Raw genomic sequence first — 15,544 nt, forward strand, 5'->3', positions numbered from 1 at the left:
TTGCAGGATGTCGACAAGCATTGCTGAGAAACTAAGTGTCGGTACGTTCAAGGCTTTCAGGCAACGAATATGGAGCTGCGCGGCGTCGTACAGCTTCCTAAGACCTCTTACGTCGTTTCCTGACACGACATACGGAAGGTTTCTTAAGGCTGACAGGTGATATTGCTCTATCTTCTTTCGGTCACCGAACCTTTCCTTAAGAATGTCGATGGCATGCGTATAACAGGATTCTGTGGTTGGTAACCCCGCGATAGATGCTGCCGCTTGTCCCGCGAGGAAATTCCGCAAGTAGTAGAACTTTGTTGTCGGGGATAAAGCCTCGTTGTGGTCAACCGTTTGTTCAAACTGTTCCCAAAATCCTGACAAGTTGTGAACGTCTCCGCTAAACGTGGGAATGCTGACCTTCGGTCGTCTTATTCCGGAATGGGTTGTCGCGTTAGGTCCTGGCTGAACAGTCGTTAGTTGAGCGTTAGCTCCGGAATGAGTTTCCACATTAGGTCCTGGCTGAACAGTCGTTAGTCGAGCGTTAGTCTGAGCAGAAGATGCGGCTTGCGGCTCGCTTCCAGCACCTTCCAAAGCGGCGATCTGGCAGCGTAATTCAGCCAGCATGCCTATGGCCTGGTCGTTATACTCAGCTGCAGCGTTATATTCTCCTTCAAGCTCGTCATCGGGAATGTGCTCTTCTAGAGCGGCATTAATGCTTGAGAGTTCCAGATTACTCGAACTCAGGCGGTCGTGAATACCTGTGAGCTTGGCGATGTCGGTGTTCGAGTCGTTAAGCAACGTTCGGGCCTCCTGCAGCAACTTGGTGTTCTGGGAGCGTCGAGCGGTCCGCTTGGCCTTGAGCCGATCCATGAGTCAAGCTCCTCTTCTCGGCGTAGACAGGCGCCCGGCTCCTGCAGGAATGATCAGCGAAGCGCTCGTCGGTCGGTCGATCCTCGCCACCCGCAACGCGACGTGGACGAGTAGAAGATCCCTCGAGGCGTGCGAAGAAAGGAAACGTACCGCACGGGGTTTTCGGCGCCATAAATAAAGAAAACTATGAGCGAACGCGATAAATCAGACACGAAGCCATCTTGCCCATAGGATTCTTAACTTCCTCGTCTTCTCTCGCAGTCCTAGGCTGCGCACGTTTATTATTTTTCTTCAAGGCATTCTCTTACCAGATGGCAGTGAAGTGGCCAGAGTCACATCAAGAAGAATTTTACCAGAATCTGAAACGGGACATTGGCTAAATAGTGGAACAAAGACCAAACGCTACCATGGTGTAATAATTGTTAAGGCCGACTATAAATGTGCTCTTTTTCGCAATGCTTATTCTTAGCTAAACTTATTTTCCAGAAATCTATATCTAGCTCAGCAAATACTGCGAAGTTGAGCACAGTGTAAGGTAACTGACTTTTGTAGCACCGACTCTGATGAGTGTCAAGCTCATGACAGTGAACTCATGCCTATTCTGAAGTAACTGAATGCAAGTAGCTTTATAGTTACATTAAAACTCCATTTTTTGTGAATCATGCATCTGACGGAGCATACAACGTAAAAAAACATTGCATATAGAACCTATACTCAACTTTGCAAGCCTGCCAATAAAATAAATATTGTATACAGCGTCTATTCATGAGTAGTACATATAGAATAAATAACGAAATTAGTACCAGTCACATACGTTAATTACAGATGATAGTAAATGTAACAAAAAGAAACCTTACTGTGCTGCCGGGGCACAAGCAACGCAGATGCAGTTTGGGATGTGGTGGCTGCACAGGATCCTGAATACAAAATTATACAAACATATTGATCTGTCTGTCATGTACCCAGCATTTTCACTGAACTTTAAACAAACATCTCAAGTCAGTAAAACAAACATTCAAATCAGTCTTTGTGAACAGTGAATTGATGATGATATGTGGATTTTATTCGTGCAAGGGCCAAGAACAATGAATTGACTTACAGTAGCAGCAGACTAAGATTTTTTCAGATCGCTATGACATTGAAGAGGTAATAGTCATTAAGCGTAAAGAATTGAATTCCAAGAAAAGGAAGCATGGTGGGGGCGGCTGAAAGTTAGCTGGGCAGAGAGGATAATAAAGATTGCGCTGACAAAGTGGCTGGAACTTGCACAGGACTGAGTTAATTGGAGAAATATGGGAGAGAACTTTGCCTTGCAGTGGGCACATTCGTGAAGATTACTATATAGCCTCCAAAACAGTTATGTAAGGCTATAATTGATGTGCACCGATTTGTTGCAAGCCACAAGAAAACATTGGTAGACATCTTGAAACTTTACCTACATATGGATGACTGACGATTTCACATTTTCATCCGGATAGCGTACACAGACCTTATTTGCCAAAAAACAGTCAACTTTACATTTGTTAGAAGTGTTTGCAGGATTAGCACTATGACATCAAACAATGCAGGCCACACTTTTGCCATTGCGTTTTCATCTTTGCTGTACTGTGCTAAGAAGGCCCTGCAACACTTTTTCAAGTAATGATTGAATGGCCTCGCTAGTGTAGTTCATTGCATAAGTGATTGATTGCCACATACATTTTTCATGTCAGTCAAGCACGAGCAAATTAATATGGTTGCATGCTGACTATACAAGGATGCATACGGCGCAGACTAGCACAAACTTTCAACTAACTTTAGTTTTCGTCGCTGTCAATATACATGCAATACCCTCACGTGTTAACAACAGTAATCATGCCGTCATGCTCTGCGAATTGCAACAGGCCACACAAGAACCTCCTTTCGGAACCCGTTAAAGAGACTGGCCTTTAGCTGACACACGCACTGACTCTTAAAAACATATACAACGCTTCCGCCATTTTCCGGGCAGTGTTATCATGACTTTTCCCTGGAATCATGATACCTCGGAAATTCAGAGCACATGTGGAATGCTAGACATGAACAGGCGAATGCACACCCCTGGCCCGCATTGATGGAAGCTTTTTGTACCTAATTAAAAGGGGATGTCTGGGTAAACCAACAGTCAATTTCTTTAATGGGTAGTGTAATGATGTTTATGCACAGCTTGTAAGTCAAGCATATCCAAGCTGTCAAGCACTGCCACATTTTGCATATATGCAGAATGTGGCAATGTGAATACCGTTGTTGCAACATGTGTGAACGTGCACACATATTGACCGTGAGGGAAAATAAAGTTACTTGAAACGCTGCGCGTGTCCCTATCTTCTGCATTCTTGCCCAGTTTTTGTACAACTAATTTTCCTTGCAGAAAACCAACTCGCCCAGCAGATCTGTTTTCACTGAGGAGGAGCCCATTGCTGTCAATTTAAATTTTGACTCCCTTAACGCCACAATGAATGTCATCGTCATCACTACATAAGGTATCGAATCGGATATTGACCGCCTTGCAAACAACTCATCACCTGGACCTGATGGCATATGCCCGAAGTGTTTCAAAATTACTCAGCCAGTCATATGCCATGTTTTTGTAGCTTTATTTCAGCAATCAATAGATACTGGATGTACGCTTGACACATGGAAAATCGCTCGCGTGGCGCCAATATTCAAATCCGGTTATTCAACCATGCCAATAAATTACAGGCCCATTTCACTCACCAGCATACCTTGCAAATTGCTAGAACACATCATGTCATCTGCAGTAACGAAGTACGTAACCGAGCATAATTACTTTATTTCTAACCAACATTGTTTTCAGCGCGGGCGTTGATGCGAAACGCAGTTATTCAAATTAGCTACCGACCTCCATCATGCCGTTCATGCGTCTATAATAATTTATGCCGCATTTGTCGACTTTGCGAAAGCATTTGTGAAAGTCCCTCACAGTCGTCTATTAATGAAGCTAGACTGCCTTAACATAAACTGAAACGTTACCAACTGGATAAATAACTTTTTGTGTAAGCGTTACCAATTCGTGACTGTAAATCATTCTTCATCTACATTGATTCAAGTTAAATTCCGGGTACCACAAGGCTCAATACTTGCACCGATACTGTTTATCATCTACATCAACTACTTTACTAAAAAATCACAGCATATCCACGGAGTGAATGATGATGAGTGGGCGAAGCTGCGGAGGTTCATCGGTAAACCGTGAATCTTCCGTGAATTCTGCCCAGTACATCATCACCGACGTGAGATCGGGCGCGTTTATAATAAAGGTTCGATGAGTTATGACGACTTGCAGCTCACTTTAATTTTACATGTACGCTGTGAATTTTCATTGTTTAGAAAACCATTGCTTTAGAAAACATCTGGCGTCTTTCGTTAAGCAGCTGGCGTCTTTTCGTTTTGCATTAGAAACATCTGGCGTTCTTTCGTTTTGCTTTTAGAAAACATCTGGCGTCTTTCGTTGGTTTATTTCATCAATCAACGGCGTTTTGAACAAAATTTTTATTGTTTAATCACGCACAGGAGAAATCTCACCAGGCACTACCTTGGAGGTAAACAATGGCTGCTAATGGGAATGAGAGACAGAAGAAGTCGGCTTTTAGCTAACACTTACACTTCTACTTCTACTAACGTTTCCTACTGGAACAGGCCAATGGCTGCTAATGGGGAATGAGAGACAGAAGAATTCGGCTTTTAGTTAACGCGCACGCTGCGAATTTTTTATTGTTCAACAACGCACAGGAAAAATCTCCAACCGGCACCACCTTGGAGGTCAAGATCTGGTAACAGCGTTACGATTGGTTACGCACTACTACGACTACGAGGGACGAATGGGTGCCGCCTTAAGGAGCTTCGCCCCTAAAACCTGACATCTACTACTCGCTTATTTGCCGAGGATTGTGTGATTTATAGACAGAACTAATCGAAACAACCACACTGCTTTGCAAAAAAGACCTCGACAGCATTTCTACTTGGTGCGATCAATGGAAAAACAAAAATAACACTTCTATACAAAAGCTATAACGTTTACAAATGCTAAAACCCCCTCGCTGAATTCCTATCTGATTAACGCAATGCCAATAGCACACAATTCTTCAATCAAGTACTTAGGCGTTCACCTTTCCACCGACTTGACATGGAATGCCCACATTGATGGGATAACAGCTAAAGCATCTAAACACTTGGATTCGTTAGACGGTACTTACATTAAGCTAACTTGAAGACAAAACTTACGGCATACACTTTACTGGTTCGGTCTAAAATAGAATATCCCTCATTCATTTGGAACCCACATCAGATATACTTAATTAACAAACTTGAATCTCTCCAAAATAAAGCTGTTCGATTCATAACGAGAAGTTACTTACGTCATTCGAGCATCGCTAATTCAAAGCATCACTGACCCTCCCATTGCTATACTAACGAAAACTTCTAGCAGTGCGTACCATTGGCGCGTTCTAACACCTTATATAATTCGCCCCTGTTATGTGCCATCCATCATTGGAATGATCTACCACACAATGTCGTGTCTATTAAAAACCACGACACATTTGCAGAAATGTTGAAAAGTTCGATTAATACTGTATAAAAAGGGGAAAAGGAAAACAAAAACGTTTTAATCATTTTTTTAAACGTGTATGTGTAAACCTTGTAAATTATTTTGTGGCCATTAGTGTTCATTATTATTTGCTTCGCTTACGCTGGCGTTAACAAGTGTATATATATTCAACTGTAACCTCACCCCCACCTCGTTTACTGTAAACTCCCCTATGTAATGCACGACAAGGGCATTTAGGGTATGTGAATAAAAAAAAGAAAGTTGTGTTGAAGTATGAACAGAATTACACGAATTCGTCACACACTTAGAGCTTTTTTTCTTCTTTCATCCCCGCAATCACAATGAACGCTACACAAGGAGGATAACAATGGGGCAAAAAGCACCATCGGAAAGCATAACCACAGCGAGCAAGCTCACTTCTTGATTTCATTGAATGCATTCACTCACTATCGGTGTGATGGTGAGTGTGCTGCTGTATGATGCTGACACACTATAGAGCACGGCGCCAGCACACGAAGGCACCCCACGGCAGCCACAGTAACTATGCAGCACAAGAGCACTTGATTGTGTGAAAGTATGGCCGATTTCTGTGAGTACCAGGTGCACACCAGCATTCTTATGCATTAGATTATCTGATGCATACCGTCAAACGCTCATACTTATACCTCGCAAAAGGAAACGGAATTACTTTGTTCTATCGCATAATTCAATATAAAACTTTAATAAAGAAATTAGCAACATTAACAACACCTCTCATAAAGACGACTTTTTACTTAGAAAATACATGCACCCTGGGCACATGAGTGTGAAAAGTAGCTTCCAATCACTTTGTTTGTTCATTTTCAAAGCATTGTTAAGCATGCACTTTTCAATGTTGTCCAGTGGCAGAAAGCATTTATTTTAGCCACTGCGTAGCATTTTGTTGATGTTCCATTGAAGCACGGTAAGTTTCTGACTGATGTATGTACTTGCATTCGAAATTACATCAACCAAAGCTGAAGGTGCGTTCACGTGAAGCTGAATGAAGAAATGCGATCACTGCCGGAAACTAAGCTTTCATTTTTCGCAGCTAACTGCCAAGATCATGGGTGCTCACCGCACTTTATGAATACAAAACTATCTTATCTAAGCAAAGTGCAGCTTGTGCATGAGATCAGTGAGGTCCGCCGCACTTGAAAAAAAGGGGAAGGTTTTGTCAGTCAACTCTCAGTTCATTTATGGGACAAAGTACATTACTAACTGGTGAGCATGTGCTACAACACAAGATGGGGCGGCATGATGAGTGCATGGCATCTTGTATTTTTACAATTTTTCTTTTTTTATTGATTTCCTCATGAAGTGTGTACTAATTTTGTGACTTTACATGCTAATGTATATGGCTGTATTTTGCTTCTCCTTGCGTTTTATTATAAGCCACAGTAGAGAGACAGTGGCTATTCTCGTTTGTTGTCATCGTTGGTTTTTCTCATGAGTACTCCGTGAACTTCATCGAGAATAGTCGACTGCAGTGGCACTAATAGGTGGATAGCAAAATGGTGCGTTTTCTGCTACGGTGCTTCTGGTTGGCCTAATTGTTTGCCGCTTCAAGCTGCCTCCTGCTAAACACGTACAATTCTGCAACGTGTTTTGTTACCAACCGGGTTGTCCAGTAATTGTATTCTTAAATTCTTTAGCAAATGGATGCAAGATATTTCACATTTTAGAGAACGTAGCGTGAAGTCGAAATGGGCAAACACAGGGAACGGTGAGAAGTGGGTCTCCAACGCTGCCTGCGAGAGTAGATATACTGCTATGCTTTAAAACAAGATTTTCAGAATTAACTTTACTTACCATATTCGAGCACGAATGGTTCTACCTCAGGATCATACACACATATGACCACATGGTGCCAAATGTCAACACACATACATAAGCCTTTTGCGTGTGCTCGCTTTGGGTCAAGCAGGAGCTACGAGATTTCAAATGAAGAAAAGAAGATTACTTCTAAGGGCTTGTTTTTCATTGCTAGACGCAATATTAATGAGAACTGCGGGGTTTTGGGGGTATGTGACATTTTGTACACTCCCCCTACTCTAAGTCACTCTAGTCTTTGCATCGAGCCGTCGCTTCTGTGTGTGCCGCCATGTTTGTTTGACGCAAATCTTTTGGGGTAAGCTTGGGGCTCCCGCTAAATTTGAGAAATAGAGTCTCCAAGGTAAAACCCGAAAGCTGTTTGGGTCTCCTCTCATGCGCAGTGGCCTCGACGCTATTTCTTTGTGGCCCCTATTCGAAAATTCCCTAGTATCATTGAAACACAAAAAATAAAATAAGCAATACATTAATGAAGGGAAACTTGAGCACTCGTTTGTTTGCTTCACACATCTCACTGAAAACTACAATGTACTTAAAGAGTACACTGTAGTGAACTGTGACATAGATATGAAGAAAATAATGTCGACGATAAGACAACTTTCCGCCAGTGCGGACCGAACCTGCGGCAAGTTGTCCTTTCGTCCTCTTTTTTTTTGACTTTCTTCAAATGTATGTCACAATTACAATGCACTTGAAACAGTACCATTAACGACCCCTATATTCCTTCCTTGGCTTCACAATCTGCCGGTTTTCAATAAGAAATGCAGAAATACAATGAGTGAGCACAGAGTAACTACACGGCAACTTCCACGCACTAAATTTAACCTTTGGACATCCACGGAAGATGGTTAGTTGCTCATTGCTATAACGGAACGTCCTATTTCATAAAACAGAAAAACAAAAAAAAAACAGCGTGAACGCGTGCTTTCTTTTTACTTCATGAACCCAGCTGAAATAAGCTCGGCTACCGCAGCAGGACGGAAAGCGGAGCTAGTTGGTACGAGTTCATAGTACGAATTCTTCGATATAGCGCCTGTGTCGTGTCTCTTGCACGTGTCCCTGTTTCTTGCGCTATTGCAGTATGAAGCTCTGTTACTGCAATTCTTGCTGCTGTACACAACGTGATTGTAAAGTTATGACCATAGGCGTGCGCAGGGTTCCCCTTCAGTGCGGGCGAAGGTTCATCGCAGCGCCCCCCCTCCCTATTAAGTAGATGTGCTTGTGCGTGTGTCTCACTTGTCCCTGTTTATTTTGCGCAGTTTCTCGTAGGAATGGAGTACCAACTCGCCCAACACTCACTCCTTTTAGGTAAATGTATGGGGCAGACTTTGCGCCCCCGTCTGCTTTGGTGATTAGGGGGGCGCCCTCTGTCCCCCTGTGCGCACGCCTATGGCTATGACATATAGGTGGGCCACTTGGCTTGGGTTCATATATAATGACGCCAAATGGCAGCGTCAGAAACGAATACCAAGGACGAGATGACTGCTGGATATAGGGCACGTCCTGTCATACTCGCGTCGATCATCTGTATATGTTTTGGCACTGCCTTTTCAGATCATTGTGAATGTACTGTTTGGTTACATTTTGTAGTAGGATTGATAGGCGGGCGAGTTTCATTGATCCGTTTCATTGATCGAGTGTAATCTTGCGTGGCACGTGTGTGTCTGTATATATATATTTGCCTTTTCAAATAAAATCTTTCAGTTGAAGATCAGCGCTTGTCCCGTCCTCTTCTCTTGTGTCCTTGTCAATTTCGTGCGCTGCGCAAAGATGGTTACATTTTGACACATATTTTCGTGGAATGTCAATTATAAAGGGCTGGGTACGACGTACCCACTCTTTACGCACGTTTCTTAGACGAGAACGCTTGCAAAAGGTATGAAACAAACACGTTTACAAACAACAGCTCGTTCAACTCCATTTGTGTGACGAGGTTTTAACGTGTCTTTCCTCAGCGGAGGTCATAGCTCGGCTTAATATGTACCTGGCGCCGGCGAAAAAGCGGTTAGTACTTTTAGAAACCATATCCTAAATGAAATTGAACAAATAAACAAGAAGGAAATATTTTAGCCGCAATATGAGACCCATGGGTGTCCGAAGGGCGACATCCGGCTGGATTGTAGAACGGACTTCTTTTTCATGTGTGGTTTATTTTCAGCAAAATATTGATACCCTTTTGCACCACGCGGGACTCGCCAAGTGCAATGAACAGCATAGAATTAAATAAAGTGTAGCAATGTAAAAGGGGCAAAAGCTTAATTCACCAAGAGAGACACTGTAAAATGAAAGCTTGCTTCATTGCATCAAAACGGTGAAAATTTTGTTAATGAGTTATGTGTTGAGTCCTCCACCGTTGTCGAGACAGTGCAGAAACCACAACAAATATTTCCGTTTCGTCAGCATCAATTCATGCAAAGGTGCTCCGTATCGCTTTAGAAGTTCTGCATGATAAAACAGTGACAGGGAGAGCACAGTACGAGACAAAAGTGAGTTTCGCTCAAGAAGTGATGTAAACTTCGCCGTTTGATCAGCACACTACCAGGCTCGAACCAACCTATCAACACCCCAACTCATTCATTTATCCATTCCACTGAGGCCACTTCATTCACACTCATGCACCGCCGTGTATTTTTCCCCCCATATTTACTGAGGACGCGCCTTCTCTGTTTTCTGTCATGCTGGTACGCTAAGCGGTTTTGCGGTGAAGTTGGTTAGGTGGTGACCGAAATGTCGCAAATGCCGTCGAAACGTTACCGGCAGTACCTGCAGCCTGGAATGAGCGTCGAGGTTCCGAGCCAAACTCGGAATTATGTGTCGAAAAGAACCACGCACGCTCCCGCTGCTACTAAGGTGCGTATGTATTAGAAGCTTATTATTAGAAATCGAAGTCACAAGCGCTTTGCAAGCAGCTTAAATATGGCGCTTCGGCATGTTACAAAGCAGCAGTTTGCACCTGACATATGCGCCGTCTCCATAGGCGGTGTGTGTATTCTCGCTGCGCCCGGCATTGCACACCATACGGAGGTTGTGCCGGCAAGCCAGTTGACTGGCGCGGCACGTCGAGTGGCTTGCACCGGTTTCTCGTACTGAATTTCACCGAGTTGTCGTCTGCCTACTTCTGGATGCCTAAATGTATGTAGGTCCTAGGATCGTTGGCTAATACACACCCTGGGGGATAGGCCGAAAACAAGGGGACGAAGGTTACAGGCATGTGTCCCAAGGTATAAAACCAGGCCCCTAACCGGGGGTGCCCTGACTATGGGCCCGGCCCCTTCCCCGAAATTCTGATGGCATAGGCATGCGCAGGGTTCCCAATCAGAGGGGGCGAAGGTTCGTCGCAGCGGCCCCCTGCCTATTATGTCAATGTATGGGGCTGACATTGCGCACTCCCTCTTCGGGGACTAGGTGGGGCGCCCCCCCTCCCCCCCGTGCGCACGCCTGTCGATGGGGGTGTTTGACCGAAACTAAATAATGAAGATATGTGCTTTTCTCAAAAAAAAGCCAGGCCTGCTCTGAAACCGCAGCACAGTCACAGCGAAAGCTGGAAGAGCGGCGTTTCTAGAGCCTGTTGTAAGCTAGCTCTCTTGGGGCTACAATACAAGTACACTAGAAAGGTACCCACTACGCCATAAATCACAATTTTTGTGAAGTTGGGAAGCACCATTATTCGTCATGCTGCCGAGAAGCGAGGCACCAGCAACACGGCTGTAAGGCAATATGTGCACTTTGTTGACGCGACGACTGATAACGATGAATTATGCCCCAGCCCTTTGTAATGGGTTGGAAGCTATAAACAGCCCACCAGTTATATAATTTGCATTGGGTGACGCCCGGTCGCTATTTCCCTCTCCTGTCATGCTGTATAGCATACCTTGAAGCGGGAGAGAGACGGGGGAGGGGCGAAGAACTTTACGGAGACCCCAAGGAAATAGATCATGCGCTTATGGCCTTCCTTGGCAACCAATACAAGTGCCCTTGCGAGGAACCCACTACGCTATAAATCATTGTAATTTTACTGAGACCCAGAGGAAGTGTATCATGCGCTTATGGGCTTCCTTGGCAACCAATCCAAGTGCACTTGCGAGGAACCCACTACGCTTTAAATCAGTGCAATTTTTGAGAAGTAGGGCAGCAGGTACTGTGCCATTTTTCGTCATTCTACGGAGAGCCGTGGTACCTGATAAACGCATGTAAGGCATTATGCGCACTTTGTTGATGGTGTGCCTGATGACGATGAAGAATTATGGCAGAGCCCTTTGTAATGGGTTGGAAGCATTCAACGACCTACTCGTTGCGCAATTCGCATTGTTTGACGCCTGGTTACAGAATTCGCGTTGTGCGACGCTTGGTGCTTATTTTACTCTTCTACCACGCTATATTGCATATGCTATGTGGTTCTTTCCCTACATGAAGCCTGTATAGGACCTTTCTTGCAAAACAGTTTCAAGCACGGGCATGGCTCAGAGGTTGAAAACTGGGCTCCCATGCAGAGGGCCCAGGTTCGAACCTCATTCCATCCTAGATTTTTTTTCTTATTTCGTTTTTTTTTCTTATTTCGAGCGATACTGGTTACGGACACCGGCAAAGGCGGCGGACAACTACGGCGCCAAAAACGGCCGGTGAAATGATCTCATAACAGCTTTCCACACATCTAGTGCCCCCCCTCTGACCCACATTTCTCTCACTCTCTCCACACACACACTATATATATATATATATATATATATATATAAATACAGGGTGTCCCAACAAAAAAAGAGGAACGGCGTTACGCGAAGCAAACCTACTGCATATTGTTCCTAGTACACTGGAGTAGCCACTGCTATTATTTACTTTAATGAGGTTTATTTAATTAGTCGTAATTATATTTGTAACTTGACAAGTACTTATTTAATTGTCAAAATATCAATGAGGCCTATGTAGGCACGTTCAAATGGTATCTAGCTGCACTACTTTCAACAACTTGCTAATTGCGCGCTCATTTTTTTTCCGCTTGATCAAGAAAGCCCGCGAAATATGAAAAGTGACACGTGACTAGACTGTTCCGCGTGTCGGGAACCAGCGCCCTCAAACAGGCTCCCTCTTAGGTAGACAGTATCAAGGAAAAAATGCAGAAAGAAAAAAAAAACGCATCGCCCTATCTGCCACTTCCCGGCCTAGAAACGCACCGCTTGGTTTTACAGAGTCAGGCCGTAATCAGAACACCTGCCGCGTTATCAGTGAGGATAGTCGGCCGTGAGATACGGATAATGATTGTGGCGTGCTATCGAACGGAATGAATTCCAGCGAAATTGCACGCATATCGTTGGCGCCCGACCTGTACCCTTGCCAAAATGCGCAACGCTGTCTCTCGCAACGGACAACAGGCAAAGCTGTTGTTTCCTGTAAGCTTAATTGAGGGCGCTGGTTTCCTTTGCGGGTGGTAGCGTAGTCACGTGTTATTTTTCATATTTCGCGGGCTTTCTTGATCAGCTGGGAAAAAAGAGCACGTAATTAGTACGTTGCTAAAAATTGCGCAGTTAGATGTCCTTTAAACATGCCTACATACGCCTCATTGACATTTTGACAATTAGGTGTGTACTTGTCGAGTTACAAATATAGTTATGACTAATTAATTAAACCTCATTAACGAAAAAATAGCAGTGGCTACTGCAGTGTACTAGGAACAATATACAGCAAGTTCGCTTCGCGTAACGCCGTTCCTCTTTTTTTAAATCGTGCTGCGTGATAGCTGGGACACCCTGTATATATATATATATATATATATATATATATATATATATATATATATATATATATATATATATATAGGAAAAAGGTATACGCTTCTAAAAAACTGTTTATTTGTCGACGTTTCGATCGGAGACCGATCTTCATCAGGAGGAAATTTACCAGGCTTCGATGCGCTTTTATATCATCGTTCTCCGAGCCGAGAGAGAGAAAAAAAAGGTTAACAAAAAGTACATACAGAAAAAAAAATATTTTTATCATTTGGACGGATACACAAGAGAACTTAATCAATTTTATAGAATCCTTCAACAAAGCTCATCCAGACATAACTTTCACTCACACATACTCAAGAACTGAAATCAATTTCCTCGACGTCCACCTAAAAGTAAAAGACGGGTCCTTGACTAGTACCGTTTACAAAAAGCCTACAGACAGGCAGCAGTACCTTCACTTCGATAGTTGCCACCCTCGTCACTGCAAGACGAGCATCCCGTACTCGCAGGCCCACCGATTCAGGAGAATTTGCTCCCGGCCCGAAGACTTTGAGGCCAACGCAAATAACTTGCGCAACGTACTTGCGAAGCAACGCTATCCTAATTCTATAGTCAACGACGCCATACGTAAAGGGGCAAACCTCGATCGCCAACAACAACTTTATCAGCAGAAAGAATTAAAACAAGAGGGACGGAAAAACTTGGTTCTAACATTTGGTAGCAACCCCCCTAACGTAAACAAAATTCTAAAGAGACACTATAACATATTACAACAGAGTAAACGACTATCAAGAATTTTCCCTTCCCCTCCGCGAGTCGTTTATAGACGCCCCAAAAACATTAAGGATTATCTTGTGCGTTCGAAAACCGAGAAGCCACCTGTAACTGGATGCCAGCCATGCGGCAAGGCTCGTTGCAAGGTGTGCAAACACATACAGACAACCAACTTTGTTGAAAGCACACATTCCAATTTCAAATACTCTCTTCACTCAAACCTTAACTGTGACAGCTCTAATGTAGTATACCTTCTCGAGTGCGGAGTATGCAGTATTCAATACATAGGTCAGACAGACACGGCCTTCCGCACCCGCTTTAATAACCATCGTTCCCATGTTAATTCGCTTCCGCATCTTCCTCTGTCTCAGCATATAAATTCCGAAAACCACCCATTTGTTTCCATCAAGGTTACACTCCTGCAAAGTGGTTTCTCCAGTACAAGGGAGCGTGAACAGCGCGAATCATATATGATTTATAAATTTAATACATTGAAGGCTGGACTAAACATCAATCCGGGCATACTGTCTTCAATTCGTGCTCTGGAAGATTCAAGTTAATAATAATCTTAACTCAAGATCTCTCTCTTTTTTATATATTTTTTATTATTTTTATTTTTTCTCTTTTTTATTATAGTTTATTTCATTATTTTTTCGGACATCGCTTCAGGAGCACGCTGTCGGACATACAGCATGCTCACACGCATTCCAATCTTAAGGTATTCTCCATTTTCTTCATAAGCATTAACTGGAGCCACAAACCGGAGATCGTGACCACCTGTTTTTTAGTAATGCGCCTTTGCACACTCTTCCCGGACTTTTACTAAGCTTTTTGAGTTGACTGCCTTTAAGCGCTTATCCCTTCTTGTGAAGCTTCATCCCCTCACAGGCTTCTGGAGCAAATGTGGTGGGGGGGAGCCGAAGACGTGAGGAGCGACAATGGGCTGGAGGAATGCACCCATGTTGTGTTGGGGCTTCAAAGCATTGGAACTCGACTAGTGACTACAGGAATGTACCTCACCTGGACGATCTTTGGATATCAACGTAGTTTTTGTTTTCTTTCTTTTTTTTCAGGAAACACGTGTGTTTCGTCGGCCAAAGTATGTGCACGTGGGATGTAGACGTTTTTTTTTTTTCCCAAAAAACACGTGTTATTCTTATGTCAGTCAAAGTATGTGCACAAGCGTATTCGCGACTCTTTTTCGTCAGGTTTCTTGCTTCTCTCTCTCCTCTCTTCTTTTTTTTTCTGTATGTACTTTTTGTTAACCTTTTTTTTCTCTCTCTCGGCTCGGAGAACGATGATATAAAAGCGCATCGAAGCCTGGTAAATTTCATCCTGATGAAGATCGGTCTCCGATCGAAACGTCGACAAATAAACAGTTTTTTAGAAGCGTATACCTTTTTCGTAATTATTTTACGGCAACCGAAGACAGACTCTTCATAATCTACGTACTATATATATATATATATATATATATATATATATATATATATTTATATATATATCTATATATATATATCTGTGTGTGTGTGTGTGTGTGTTTTATATGCACAAAGTGAGTGCGACTTCCGAACTAAAAAGTTTCATATAACTTTAGACTCTTAGGGGCCAGCAATGCAATATCATTATGACAATCTCTGGTGAGAGACTCCAGGTTTACTTTAAAAATTTACACAAAGACGTCGGTCCACTTTATAACGCTTGGCTCAGAGTGAAAGGGGCCACATAGGCTGCTCCTCACTGACTGCTTCAC

Source organism: Rhipicephalus sanguineus, chromosome 9 (genome assembly GCF_013339695.2).
Source record: "Rhipicephalus sanguineus isolate Rsan-2018 chromosome 9, BIME_Rsan_1.4, whole genome shotgun sequence".
In the NCBI taxonomy this organism is placed as follows: Eukaryota; Metazoa; Arthropoda; class Arachnida; order Ixodida; family Ixodidae; genus Rhipicephalus; species Rhipicephalus sanguineus.